Source organism: Gigantopelta aegis, chromosome 8 (genome assembly GCF_016097555.1).
Source record: "Gigantopelta aegis isolate Gae_Host chromosome 8, Gae_host_genome, whole genome shotgun sequence".
NCBI lineage: Eukaryota > Metazoa > Mollusca > Gastropoda > Neomphalida > Peltospiridae > Gigantopelta > Gigantopelta aegis.
The window spans coordinates 27,075,993-27,089,839 of record NC_054706.1 but is presented as its reverse complement, the minus strand read 5'-3'; the positions used below and the strand labels follow the sequence as shown (position 1 = coordinate 27,089,839).

General features: G+C 38.2%; 1 long non-coding RNA gene across 1 annotated transcript; it reads left to right on the top strand.

Moving 5' to 3' along the window:
* The first annotated feature begins 2,261 nt into the window (after positions 1-2,261).
* LOC121378510 lies at positions 2,262-11,842 on the top strand. Its single transcript, XR_005958740.1, has 3 exons — positions 2,262-2,585; positions 7,085-7,285; positions 11,757-11,842. It is a non-coding gene; the product is annotated as an uncharacterized LOC121378510 (long non-coding RNA).
* Positions 11,843-13,847: the final 2,005 nt, after the last annotated feature.

Sequence of the window (13,847 nt, the reverse complement as noted above, 5' to 3'; positions counted from 1 at the left end):
AATGACACGTCTGTAGTTTTCTGTACACACGTTTTAGATCTGGTCTGGTAAGGCTTTAACATGCTCATGTACCACGTAGATTTCGAGCATGTCCTTCCCAGGGTTCGACCTCTGGAGGCCAGGGGCCCAATCCGGGGCAGAGCACGTTTTAGAGGATATTGTTTTGTGGATATGTTAGTCTGTAGTTCTGTGTACACACGTTTTAGAGGATATTGTTTTGTGGGTATGTTAGTAATTAATTTTTAAATATCATAGTTTATCTTGAACACATACATACACGCATATGCACATATTCACACGCATGCACACACATCATATTTAACAATCTAAAATACCTAATAAAAGGTGACTGTGTTTGCTGTAAAAAAAAAAAAAAGTATCATCTCAGCAAAAAATGTATGCAATTTTATTTCTTCTAATACCACTGTGTTAAGTAGCCTTGTGCTTGAAACATGTATCGCTGGGTGAGTGCAAGAATGTTGTATATACAAAATTCCCATTTTGAGAAAACGAGCATTAAAAAATAATATCGCTGGGTCATTGCAAAAATGTAGTATCTACAAAATGTTGATAAATAAGGTCTTCATTTTCACAATGTAATGGACCCTATATGTTCCAGAGCAAAAATGTTGTATGTTCATATAACAGGTCTTGTTGCTTAATTTGAAGTCAGCTAAACTGTTGTATATATATTGTAGTTGACTCGGAGCGAAAGTGTTGTAAGTGTTATATCAGTGTATGCTGCTTCAGATTTTGGAGGAAACTACCAAAAGAAGAATACAAAAAGTCATGGCTTCCGCGATTATTTTATTATTTTTTAATGCTCGTTTTCTCAAAATGGGAATTTTGTATATACAACATTCTTGCACTCACCCAGCGGTATGGGGTACCTGTAAAAAAAACAGGTACTCAAATTTTGTACGAAACTAGATGTGTTGTAAAGACATCCGGTTATTTAAGAATTGAACGTTATATTTTTGACGTTCATGTGATGATAAACACAAAAAACCGTTTTACACACTGTATGAATGGCGTATTGCGATTATACAAAACTATATTAAAAAACCCAGTCGAACTCTATTCCACAATGATTTACAACTGTATCTATACACAAATAAGGGAATTCCCTTAGCAAGTTACATTCGTTTTTGTTTTTTTCCGTCAAATCTCCGATTCGTTATAATGATTTACATAAGGTTTTATAAACTTTAATTTTCTGAATTAAATGTGGATAAAAGGTTATAAAATTTAAAATAACTGAACATCAACTGATAATGCAAACATTTTTTTTTCTCAAAAATATCAAACGATAATTAATTAAGAATTGAACGATCTATATACTTAAATAGAAGATTTGTTGTAAAGCGGTTAGAGTATGGATTTTGAACTAATTAACATAAGGGAGAGCGTCAAATTATTTAGAAGATTTATCAATTACTATATTAAAATTGCAGTTGTCAAAATTAGTGAAAAGTGAATGTGAAGATTGACTTGAAAGGGATAAAGTGGTTTCAGTGTTACTGTGTGTGTGGATTTCAGAGGAAGTTTGTGATTGTGTAATATTATTCCCGGAAAGAACAGGTCGCGTAATTGTGCACGAAAGCGTATGTGTTTTCGCGCGTGTAAGTTGTCGATTTGGTGTTTTTGTCAAATGTGACAGAGCTGCGCTCATGTCTCTCTTTTAATTTGTTGAGTATTATCTGCTATAACTTCTAATAGAAGCTTCGTTTTTCTGGCCTGTCATATACATTATGTGTCTGAGTTCAAAACCGGAGTCGTTTAAAGCCTGAATTGCGGTGGCTTAATGTAAAGTCTCCAACAAAACTTTCGTGTCTGTCATCCGACATTGTGATTGTCGTCTGTCAGTGTGTCACTGTCACTCACAGTGCAGACGATATTGGGATACAAACAGAAACGATGGAATCCTCGGGGATTCCGTTGTCGACGTAAATGATAAAAAGTAGTTCCGGAAATAACATTCTGTTTTTATTTGTTTACCAAAAAAGTGCAGTTTTCACGTTCATGGAAGAATGAACGTTGATTGTTTTAGATCACGTGATAGCATTTTAACCAATCCAGACGCCTATTACAAAACAGTAATTATAAAATGGAATTATATCGAAAATGAACCATAAAAGGTACCATTTTCTTGAGTTAATAGTTTGAGATAGGGGTTGAAGTATTGATATTTATGGGTCATCATTTGGTTGATATATTGCATATAGTGTTTTTAAACACAAACTTTAACACGGTCGCCTATGGGATTTTATTTGATATAGTACAACCTATAAAGACTGCGCTGAGGTGTAGCAGTTGATTAAACATTGCATTGCTTTATTTTCACAGGGGTTGGGACCACCCGTGGATTGGACTGTACAGATCCTCCTCTTCTGCAGACGGCTTCAACTGGTCAGACAATCAGTGTTCGAGCCAGACGCTCACCGGCTGGACTAACTTTCGAAACGGCCATGAATCGTATGATTCTAATAAGCTATGCTTCCGGTTGCAAAAGGATCAGTACATATGGGAGATACGCGAGTGTTCAACGCGCAACAGAATTATATGTGAAAAGCATATCCCCGCCAGTAAGTGGTAAACCAGGTTCGCAAGCCAAGTGTCCTGTACCGAACCGACTCCATATAAACTTTTTTGCCCATATCAGTGTTTCTGCCAGGAAGAAATGTTTGGGTATTGTGCTATGGAATTGAACGCAACCACAGTCAATAGTGGGGTATTGTGAGCCTCCCCCAGAAAGAAAATGGATTAATTTTAGTGTCAGGGTTAAGAAAATCATACAGTAATAATAAGAATAATTAATTTTGTCAAAAGCTTAACTTAAAAAAAAAATATTCTGCAAAAATATTTGAGTATGGCGCCATACTCATTTTACCCTCTGGCAGAAACGCTGCATATAAGGGGTAACGTCACGGAATAGGACCCTTGGCTAGTGAAAATGGTGGTGACATTAATTACAATTTGTTCGTATTCAATTAGCCCGAGTACTCTGACTGTAAGAGAGCTAGACGGACATTTGGACATAAATACGCTCTCATTACAGTCAGAGACCAACCTATGTATTTTTTTGGCAATTCCTGACAACCAAAAAGTTGGCAAAGATTTCCGCTCTAATACCACACCAATCCTATGTTTGACGTCAAATACCTTTACATCGATCATTTTCGAGTTAACTGATAAAAAAAAAATCCACATATTAATCACTAATACACATACTACAGAAAGAAATCCGACAGCACCCACATTCAGCTACGCTTCGTGACACTCCGTCGCCATAATTATAAAGCTCGGCGACCTATTTCGAGACGTAGATCACGTGATCGCCCACTGGGCTATTCCGCCTAGTAGACAGAATGGCTGAGTGGGCGATCATGTGACGCAACGTCACGATATAGGTCGGCGAACTTAGAATTCTGCTGTCCGGAGTTTGCCGAAGCGTAGCTGAATGTGGGTGCTGTCGGATTTATTTCTGTAGTATGTGTATTAGTGATTAATATGTGGATTTTTTAAAATCAGTTAACTCGAAAATGATCGATGTAAAGGTATTTGACGTCAAACATAGGATTGGTTTGGTATTAGAGCGGAAATCTTTGCCAACTTTTTGGTTGTCAGGAATTGCCAAAAAAATACATAGGTTGGTCTCTGACTGTAATGAGAGCGTATTTATCCAAATGTCCATCTAGCTCTCTTACAGTCAGAGTACTCGGGCTAGTATTCGATGTGAATATAAAATGTCAGCGATTTTCTTAGTTTAAATAAAATTATTTGCATAGCATAAATTATGGTATGTTGAACAATTATTTGAAAACTATAAATTTTGTTTGACCTTACTGTGCGATTTATCGCTTACAAACCAATGCCATTATCGTTCATACTAAATATAAGTCATCACGCTTTGGCAAACACTGCAGATAGTTGCCATTTTTCACTAACCACGTGGAAGCTGTTGGAATGGCCTACTAAACTTACGGTAGTTGGAAAGCAATACTAAAAAGTTAGGTGTGTAACACAAACCACTCGTAAAACGTTTTAGGGCTATTGGCATGCTTCAAACAGCGTGATGTAGCCAATATGTTCAATGTTTCGGGCATCTGTTATCTGCAGACTATGGAACAGATACCAGCAGACCCAAAATGTTGATGACCGACCCCATTCAGGGCGTCCCAGGTCAACCAAAAGTCAACCAGTATCGATTCATCAGAACCCAAGTTCTACAAAATCGTGCCCAAACAGCGACTCAGATCAATTCACAATTTCAATAGGCTACTGAGGTCCGAGTGACGAGTCAGACAATTAGAACTCGTCTACATGCAACTCATCTGCATGCTCGGCGACCACGTGTTGTGCCACCGTTATGGTAAACAGGCGCTAATGGTGTGAACAGCGTAGAAACTGGGGGAATTGTCGATGGTCTCGTGTAATGTTTTCTGACGAGTCCCGATTCACTCTGGACGTTTTTGGATAGGCGTGGTCGCGTTTGTCCACGTCGAAATAACGCCAAGCAAACGTGAACCTCAGGCCACATGCCAGATTTGGTGGTGGTTCATTTATGATATGGGCTGGCGTCATTATGACTGAGAGAACACCACTCCATATTGTTCAAGAGAGAAAGAAAGAATGACATGTTTTATTTAACGACGCACTCAACACATTGTATTTACGGATATATGGCGTTAGACATGTGGTTAAGGACCACACAGATATTGAGAGAGGAAACCCGCTGTCGCCACTTCATGGGCTACTCTTTTCGATTAGTAGCAAGGGATCTTTTATATGCAACATCCCACAGACAGGGTGGTACATACCATGGCCTTTGATATACCAGTCGTGGTGCACTGGCTGGAACGAGAAATAGCAAAATGGGCCCACCAACGGGGATCGATCCCACACCGACCGCACATCGAGCGAGCGCTGTACCACTGGGCAACGTCCCGTCCCTTGTTAAAGAGAGGGTCACTGGTCAGTACTACCGGGATAACATACTGGCGCCGATTGTTTTCCCGTTTGCATAGATGAGAATTCCCCATCATTACCGGCCTCGGTGGCGTCGTGGTTAGGCCATCGGTCAACAGGCTGGTACGTACTGGGTTCGGATCCCAGTCGAGGCATGGGATTTTTAATCCAGATACCGACTCCAAACCCTGAGTGAGTGCTCCGCAAGGCTCAGTGGGTAGGTGTAAACCACTTGCACCGACTAGTGATCCATAACTGGTTCAACAAAGGCCATGATTTGTGCTATCCTGCCTGTGGGAAGCGCAAATAAAAGATCTCTTGCTGCTAATCGGAAAGAGTAGCCCATGAAGTGGCGACAGCGGGTTTCCTCTCAAAATCTGTGTGGTCCTTAACCATATGTCTGACGCCATATAACCGTAAATAAAATATGTTGAGTGCGTCGTTAAATAAAACATTTCTTTCTTTTCCCATCACCAAAAATCCTAAAAATTACAGCGGCTTATTTAGAAAATTGTTTAAATGACATAATGTTTAGCAGGTTATAAATAATAATGCAAAGCAGTCAAGGTCAAGGTCATAACATCAAAAATGCTGTATTTTGCATAATATATAGTTTCATATACTTACACTATTTTACCGTATTTTGTGGAATTGTGGCTGTAACTGGTGTATATATTTTTAAATAAGACTTTAACCATAGTATTACTAATTACAAAGGCGACATTTAATTTTATTCAGTTTCAACCTGTAAAGCAGTGTTTAACAATTCTTGACCTTTGACCCTGATATTTACCCAGCTCACAGATCTCGCGAGATCAAAACGGACCAATTGAATATTGATAAAGTCTAAGTGGTCACTATTTCCTCCTCCTTTTCACGGATTAATTGCTTTTTATATTTACTCCTTTTTAACATAAGATGAATAAGAAATTGTCTTACCTCTAATTTCAGTAAATTAATCTTCTAAAAATAATTTATGATTAATAATAATATGAACATGTGGAATATTATCAAATGAGTCCAAGTTATAGACTAATGTAACATGGTTTCTAAACCATCGGAAATACCTTTTAACTGATGTTCTGCCAGTTTAAATTTTTCGATATCAGTTATTGTCAAATTGATGTACCTCATGAAATAATGTTCATTATCACTCGCTAAAGCACACACGACGGATATGTCAAGGCCGTGGTATGTGCGTTTCTGATTATTAGAATGTATATGCAGAATATTCTTGGATGTATTCCGTAGAAATAGCCTCAGTGGCTGTTGCTACTTTTATCTCATTGCTTAGAATAAATGTTAGAATATTCATGTTAGAAAGTAAAATAGTCATAATTTCAAAAAAGCGGAAGCCGAAGCGGCTAATTTTAACATGCTCCTATACCACTAAGGTTTCAAGCATGTCCATCCCGGGTCCTGTCTCTGGATAACCAGGGACTGGATCCGGGACAAAATAATTACCGGGGAAATTTTGAATTTGAAGTCCAAAGGAATATGGGGGGATATTATAATTAAATTTTGAAGCGCATTTCTAATCCAAAATTTTCAAAAAAGCGCTGACATTCTTCTGAGATGTATTTTAAAATCCTGCATTGATAACATTTATTTATTTTTAAAGGAGGCCGAAGAAGACATTATCACTCTTACTTGTCGCAATCACCGTGCCAAACACCTAACAGCCTTATACAAAATACGCTGTGGCATTAATTTTCTTCTCTTTTTTTTTTTTCTTTTTTTTTTGGGGGGGGGGGGGGGGGGGGGGGGGGGGGGGGGGGGGGGGGGGGGGGACGTAGCCCAGTGGTAAAGCGCTCGCTTGATGCGCGGTCGGTTTGGGATCGATCCCCGTCATTGGGCTATTTCTCGCTGCAGCCAGTGCACCACGACTGGTACATCAAAGGCCGTGCTATGGGATGGTGCATATAAAAGATCCCTTGCTGCTTATCGAAAAGAGTAGCCCATGAAGTGACGACAGCGGGTTTCCTCCCCCAATATCTGTGTGGTCCTTAACCATATGTCCGACGCCATATAACCTTAAATTAAATGTGTTGAGTGCGTCGTTAAATAAACCATTTCCTTCCTTCCTTAAATATTTTTTTCTTCCCATTATTTTAAGGTAACTGTAACTACACAAACACAGGCACACGCATTAGTTTTGCAGAAGTGTCGTCTGCCACAGCAAGCTGGTGCCAGAATTATTGTATGACAGTACAGGGATGCGTGATGGCCGCCGCCGCTAGGGCTGATAACTGTGCACTGGCGATCTCATCGACAAACTCTAGCACTCAACTATACTACAAAGACTGTCAAGTCTCCGGTAAGATTCATATCGCCCTGTTCCCTTCAGTTGTTGTTTGTCTCTGTTCTCTTTTGTTTTCCACACACAAAATGTCAAGTTCATCATATCGAGTGTACTATATCCTTTCTATGTTTTATATTAGATAATATTATCTATTGTATTACTCTTCTGGTTCCATTTCGAAAACTGTATCCTCTTTAGCTTTTGGATTAGCCTATGTGACAGCAGCGTGACCCCCCCCCCCCCTCTCTCTCTCTCTCTCTCTCTCTCTCTCTGTGTGTGTGTGTGTGTGTGTGTGTGTGTAGAAATAACCACATATCAGACAACAAATAGCCGTAGTTCAGGTATTATTCAACACACTTTTTACCACTAAATGGTTCACTTATATCTGTACTTGTCTATAGTGTTTCTGGTTGTCTTGGTGTTTATAATAGCTTCAAATACATTTTATGTGGTACAGAAAAGATAAATATAATTTATTTTAAAGGTAAACCATAGGTGATCAGTGTTTCTAAACAGTCATCATATAAAGTGTTCTTCATTTCCAATACCAAAACATATTTAGAAAGACACGGTGGTGTCGTGGTTAAGCCATCGGACATAAGGCTGGTAGGTACAGGGTTCGCAGCCCGGTACCGGCTCCCACTAAGAGCGAGTTTTAACGACTCAGTGGGTATGTGTAAGAACACCACACCCTCTTTTCTCTCACTAACCACTAACAACCAACATACTGTCCTGGACAGACAACCCAAATAGCTGAGGTGTGTGCCCAGGACAGCGTGCTTAAACTTTGGTTGGATATAAGCACGAAAATAAGTTCAAGAAAGAAAGACAACATTCATATATTAGTGGAGTCAGTTTAACAGGAAATTACCGTAACAACAAATATTGTTTTATTTTTTGCAAGGGGGAGGGACGTAGCTCAGTGGTACAACCCTTAGATGATGCGCTATTTCTCGTTCCAGCCAGTGCTCCACAACTGGTGTTCCAATGGCCGTGGTATGTACTATCCTGTCTGTGGGGTAGTGCATATAAAAGATCCCTTGCTGCTAATCGGAAAGAGAAGTCCATGAAGTGGCGAAAGCGGGTTTCCTCTGTCAATATATGTGTGGTCCTTTATCATATGTCCGACACCATATAACCATAAATAAAATGTGTTGAGTGCGTTGTTAAATTTTAAAATATTTTCTTCCTGCTTTTTGCATTCGTATATGTATCTAGAATAACATATCAAAGCAGCTCTCGTGTTTGTATGCCCTTTAATGACAAAAAAATTATGCATTGTTGTGTAAAATAGATAAAATTAGTAATATTTTGAATAAACATTTGTGTTTTTAACACAAAAATTTAAAATTTTGTAATAAAATACACACGTCTCTTAATGTCGTTTGACTATTTTTGATCAAATATTAAATACATACCATTTTTACTTATAAGAAAGAGAAAAATATAATAAATAAGAGATAATATGTTTCTTTCCAAATGTCATTGATATCCCACACATATTTTTATCAATTATTGACCGTCATTGAGGGCAGTATCAGGTTTTATGGACCAAAGAAATTGATATTGACGGACGCCAAAGTGTCCTTTGAGTCTCATCAACATTTGGGTTTTTTTTAACCGGATCTGTATATAGTGCTCTGCAGATCTGGGACCTAATTCACTAAACTCTCGCAACTTTACGATCTCGCAGTGCAATGCTAAAAGACTTGCAAAGAGGATGCTTTGTTGTATAGCAGAGCCTAAGAGATCTTTGTGAATTAGGTCCCTGATCACTTCTTTTGAAAACATGATATTTTTTCATAAAGAGTTTCCGGGTGACTTGACTTTAGATCTATGATGTTTATCAAAGACACATACTGTCTTTGATAAACATACACAGCCGGCTGCTGAAACAAAAGGCGGCAGATAAGAACAGCCTGCAAATGGAGGTTCCAGTCACCAGATCTATTTGATTTTAAAAACGTTCGCAATACATAACTGGTTCAACAAAGGCCATGGTTTGTGTTATCCTGCCTGTGGGAAGCGCAAATAAAAGATCCTTTGCTGCCTGTCGTAAAAGAGTAGCCTATGTGGCGACAGCGGTTTCCTCAACAACAAAAAAAGTGTCAGAATGACCATATGTTTGACGTCCAATAGCCGATGATACTATAAAAAATCAATGTGCCCTAGTGGCGTCGTTAAATAAAAATTAAAAAAAAAACAAAAAAAAAACCTCTCTTTTTCATATAGGTGTTTCAGTACTATCATCTGACATGGCTTTTCCAGTTCTAGACCTCACACTACAAGACTGACGATAAACTGCATGCATGCATATCATGAGAATACTCGATCAAAGCCATAACTGTCTTTCTCCAATAATTTTTACTGTGTTTACTCTTTTCATAGATCTCATCTTATGTACGCATAAACGGGGTATGTTAAAGTTATAAAACTACCACTTGTTTTAAGTACACTATTTACATGCCCATATGCCACTAGAGCGTCGAGCATTGTTTTAAGTATTGATGTTGAAAAGCTATATTGTATGAGCTACAAGAATACATGTAGGTAGGTACAATTATGCAATTATCATTCGAAAGTTGCAGCTTATCACAGTTTACATGAACAAATTTCAAACAATATAAGGAACACGCGAGTAGTACCATCAAATGTTGACTACAACCAAAATGCTCATCCACAAGTATCAGGAAATTAACCGTGTTACTGGACGTCAACCCCACAGTACTGACATGTAGTTTCACAATATATCTCTCTATATTTTATACAGACTAAACTACTCCGGTAGTGAATTACATTGGGACTCAAATACCATGCGTTACCTTATTTCCTTCCATCAGTATATAATACTCGTGTAAATGGAAAGTAATTAGTATTAATATTATAGCCGACAGTACAATGTATCTTGTCTACATTACAATGAGCAATATGTACAATTATATATGCGTCTAAGTATACATACATGTAGTACATGCTTGTGGTTACTATCCTGATCAACATTGAGTATTCATATTAATAACTAAATAAACGTACAACTATGTATATATTTAAATGTGCACAACTATTTGTATGTTTAAATTATTATTTATTACCATCTGTAGCATAGCATGTATAGTGGTATATATAAACATAATGAAAAATGTACAATGGGCAATGTCCACCTGAAGTACAGAATAACATTATCTGATCTTATCTTATCTTATCTTATCTTGATATTCAAATGTTTTAACTCTATAAAACTCTTGATATTTTTACCGTCTCATATCATTAAAGGGACATACCCTAGGTTTTTTTTACACTAATGCATATTGTTGACTATTATAGCTATTTTTGATAACTAAAATCATACTTTACTTAGATTTTATGGTTTAGATGATCAGTTTCCGTACATTCGAAGTGTTTTTGGTCATCCTGGTGTTTTTAATATCACAAAATGCTTTTCTCATATTTTTAAAAACGCACGTGCTTCTGAGAAGTACCAGTTATGGAGTTGTAATTTAGTCTGGGGTTTTTTTAGGGTATTTCACCATTTCAAAGTCACAGACGTGTTTCACTCAATTGTAACTTTATCCAAATGCGTTACAGGTTTGTAGATTAACTAAACGTAGTGTTAAGGGTCTTTTTAATGAGTTGAAACTGAACAGGTCTGTCCCTTGTTCATTTTAATGAATTATCCATAAACTATCATCACAATCTAGACAATCTTCCCTAAATGTAAATACTGTCCCACCTGAACAGAGTACATCGATCTTCATCTTGTTCATTTTACTTTCTTCTTCCCTTTTTTTCCAGCAATTATCTTTTCAGAATTATCCATAAACTAGATCTTCTGTATAAGAACGACGACATTCTCTATGCACCTATTGGCCAACTCCAATATTTAAAAGCACTATCACTACGTTCATTTTGCCACCCTTAACACCCATCCACTTCCTTTTCTTTTTACAACGACACTGTATTACCAGATTCTGTTCATTTTAAAAACATAAATGTCATTTGTATGTTGAACAAAAAATGCATTTTATGAATTCTCCACCATCCAATTTTAGATATCGATCATCATCTTGATGCTTGTTTATCATCAGAAACATCTTCACATTTTACCTTTGCAATTATTTCAGGGTCTGTATAAGAACGGTCTTTAATGACATATTTAAAACAAAAGCATAATATACCAGATTCTGTTCAAAAACTTTTAAAAAATATTTTAAAATTTCCCAATTAACAAAACAAATTCAATTTTTAACACAAAAAAACACAAAAACAATTGTAAAAAAAAATGGTTTTTAGAAATTTAATTATCTTTCGCACGTAGGTTCGAAAGCGGATTTAGGATGCGTGTATGGATGTTCTAATTTGATGAGAGTCAAACTGGAATGGATTATATTCCGTAAAGCTACAGCTGATAAAAAAAATAATCAGTAAATAACTAAACATCCTATTAAGTGGCTTGAATGTTACTAACCACTTGATGTTTATTTGTCAGGTTCTTGGAACAATTCAGACACCAATTCGTATCAAGGTGCGGATGACCTCAGTAACACGCCCACTCCGTGTCAGCCTGGAGAGAATACCACATATACAGGTATTGCTACTGTAACGCTAGTATACCTCTAGTTCATCAAGATTAACTTTGACTACAAGTATACCAACTCAGCCTAACCGCGCATCGAGCGAGCGCTTTGCCACTGGGCTACACCAAACAAACGGATTACAAGCGAAGGAAAGTCTCACCCGTTTGGGCACACACAGTTTCAAAATGTGCACATACCTTTAAATGGTTTTACCAGAGCCCCACAACTGGTATATCGAAGGTTTTTTTTGTGCCGTCCTTTTTCTGGAAAAGTGCATATAAAAGACCCATTGCTGCTAATGGTAAAATGTGACTGGTTTCCACTCAAGACTACGCGTCAGAATTACCAAATGTTTGGCATCAAATAGCCGATTATTAATTAATTAATGTGCTCGTTATCGTTAAACGAAGCAAAATTTTAACTATTTAAGCAAATATAACAGAGTAGCATTTAATATATTTATTTTATATCGCATATATGGCATCTCTTGGCCAAAGGACATCTTGGGCCGAGCACTGCCCAAGATGTTCTAACTGGATCGTGGTCGCGTTTAGCGAAGCCGAAATGAACGCCAAGCAAACGTCAACGCCAGGCCACATGACAGATTTGGTGGTGATTCAGTTATGATGTGGGGTGGCTTCACTATCACTGACCGAACACCACTGGTCAGTACTACCGGGACAACATGCTGGCACCGATTGTTGTCCCGTTTACCCGCCGTGCTGGTCGACGGTTTGTGCTTCGAGATGACATGATCGGGCCCATCGTGCACATATCGTAAATGACTACCTTCAGCAGCAAAACGTTACTAGAACGCCATGGCCAGCAATGAGCTCTGACCATTCCCCCATACAAATGAGGTATTGTCAAAAGTTTCTTAGTTTGTAATTCAGACCCGTAACAACCCTGTACACTGAGCGGAAAGCAAGATTTTAATTTTATTATTTTATTATTTTTGTGTGGCGTTAATCAGGGGCAGGGCTGCAACAAACGGGGCAGGGAGGCACAAAACAGGGGCAGGATACAGCGCCCTTCTATTTATTGCTAGCTAAAACACTGGGATATTTAGCTGAACTTAGCCAGGCGCTGCAAGAGGAGTGGGATAGACTTCCTCAAATGGTCATTGGGAGATTGATACGTAGCATGTTACGTGGAATAAACGAATGTTTGACGAACCGTGGGGGTATTACCCATTATTGATCAAAAGACGAGAACGTTCAGTTTTCACATGTTATCCCTGTCCTGTTTCAAGGTCTTTGCAGCAATACAATCTGCTGCCAACATCAACTGTTTGGTGTTATTTCTTCCCAATTCTTTCATTATTATCATGCATCTATTCCTAGACACCCCGTTCATGGGCCCATTGGGCTATTTCTCGCTCCAGTCAGTGCACCACGACTGGTATATCAAAGGCCGTGGTATGTGTTATCCTGTCTGTGGGATGGTGCATATAAAAGATCCCTTGCTGCTAATCGAAAAAAAGTAGCCCATGAAGTAGCGATAGCGGGTTTCCTCCCTCAATATCTGTATGGTCCTTAACCATATGTCCGACGCCATATAACCGTAAATAAAAGTGTGTTGAGTGCGTCGTTAAATAAAACATTTCCATTTCCTCTATTCCTAGACAGTGATACTTAATACTTTAATTGACTTTTATTTACTGTTTTTGAAAAGTATATTATAGTTGATTTTTTTTATCTTTTCAGCAACCAGTGCTCTTGTTACTTCAACCATTGCTGCTTCCTTTCCTACACTCGAAGATACCGTTAATGTGACAACAGCGTGCATCGTTACATCGTCGTGTATGCCGTCAGTTTTCACATCAACGATTGTTATCACCGTGACCATTACACCAACACCCATAATCGAAGGAACTACCTCTGTCATTTTATCAACCATCGCCGTGACGTCAGGACAAGTTCAGCCATCAAGCGGATATGCCTCCAATCTCTGTCCGCCGTGTGAAGTATTTCCCGCCATTCCCACTGAGACCTACCATTTCT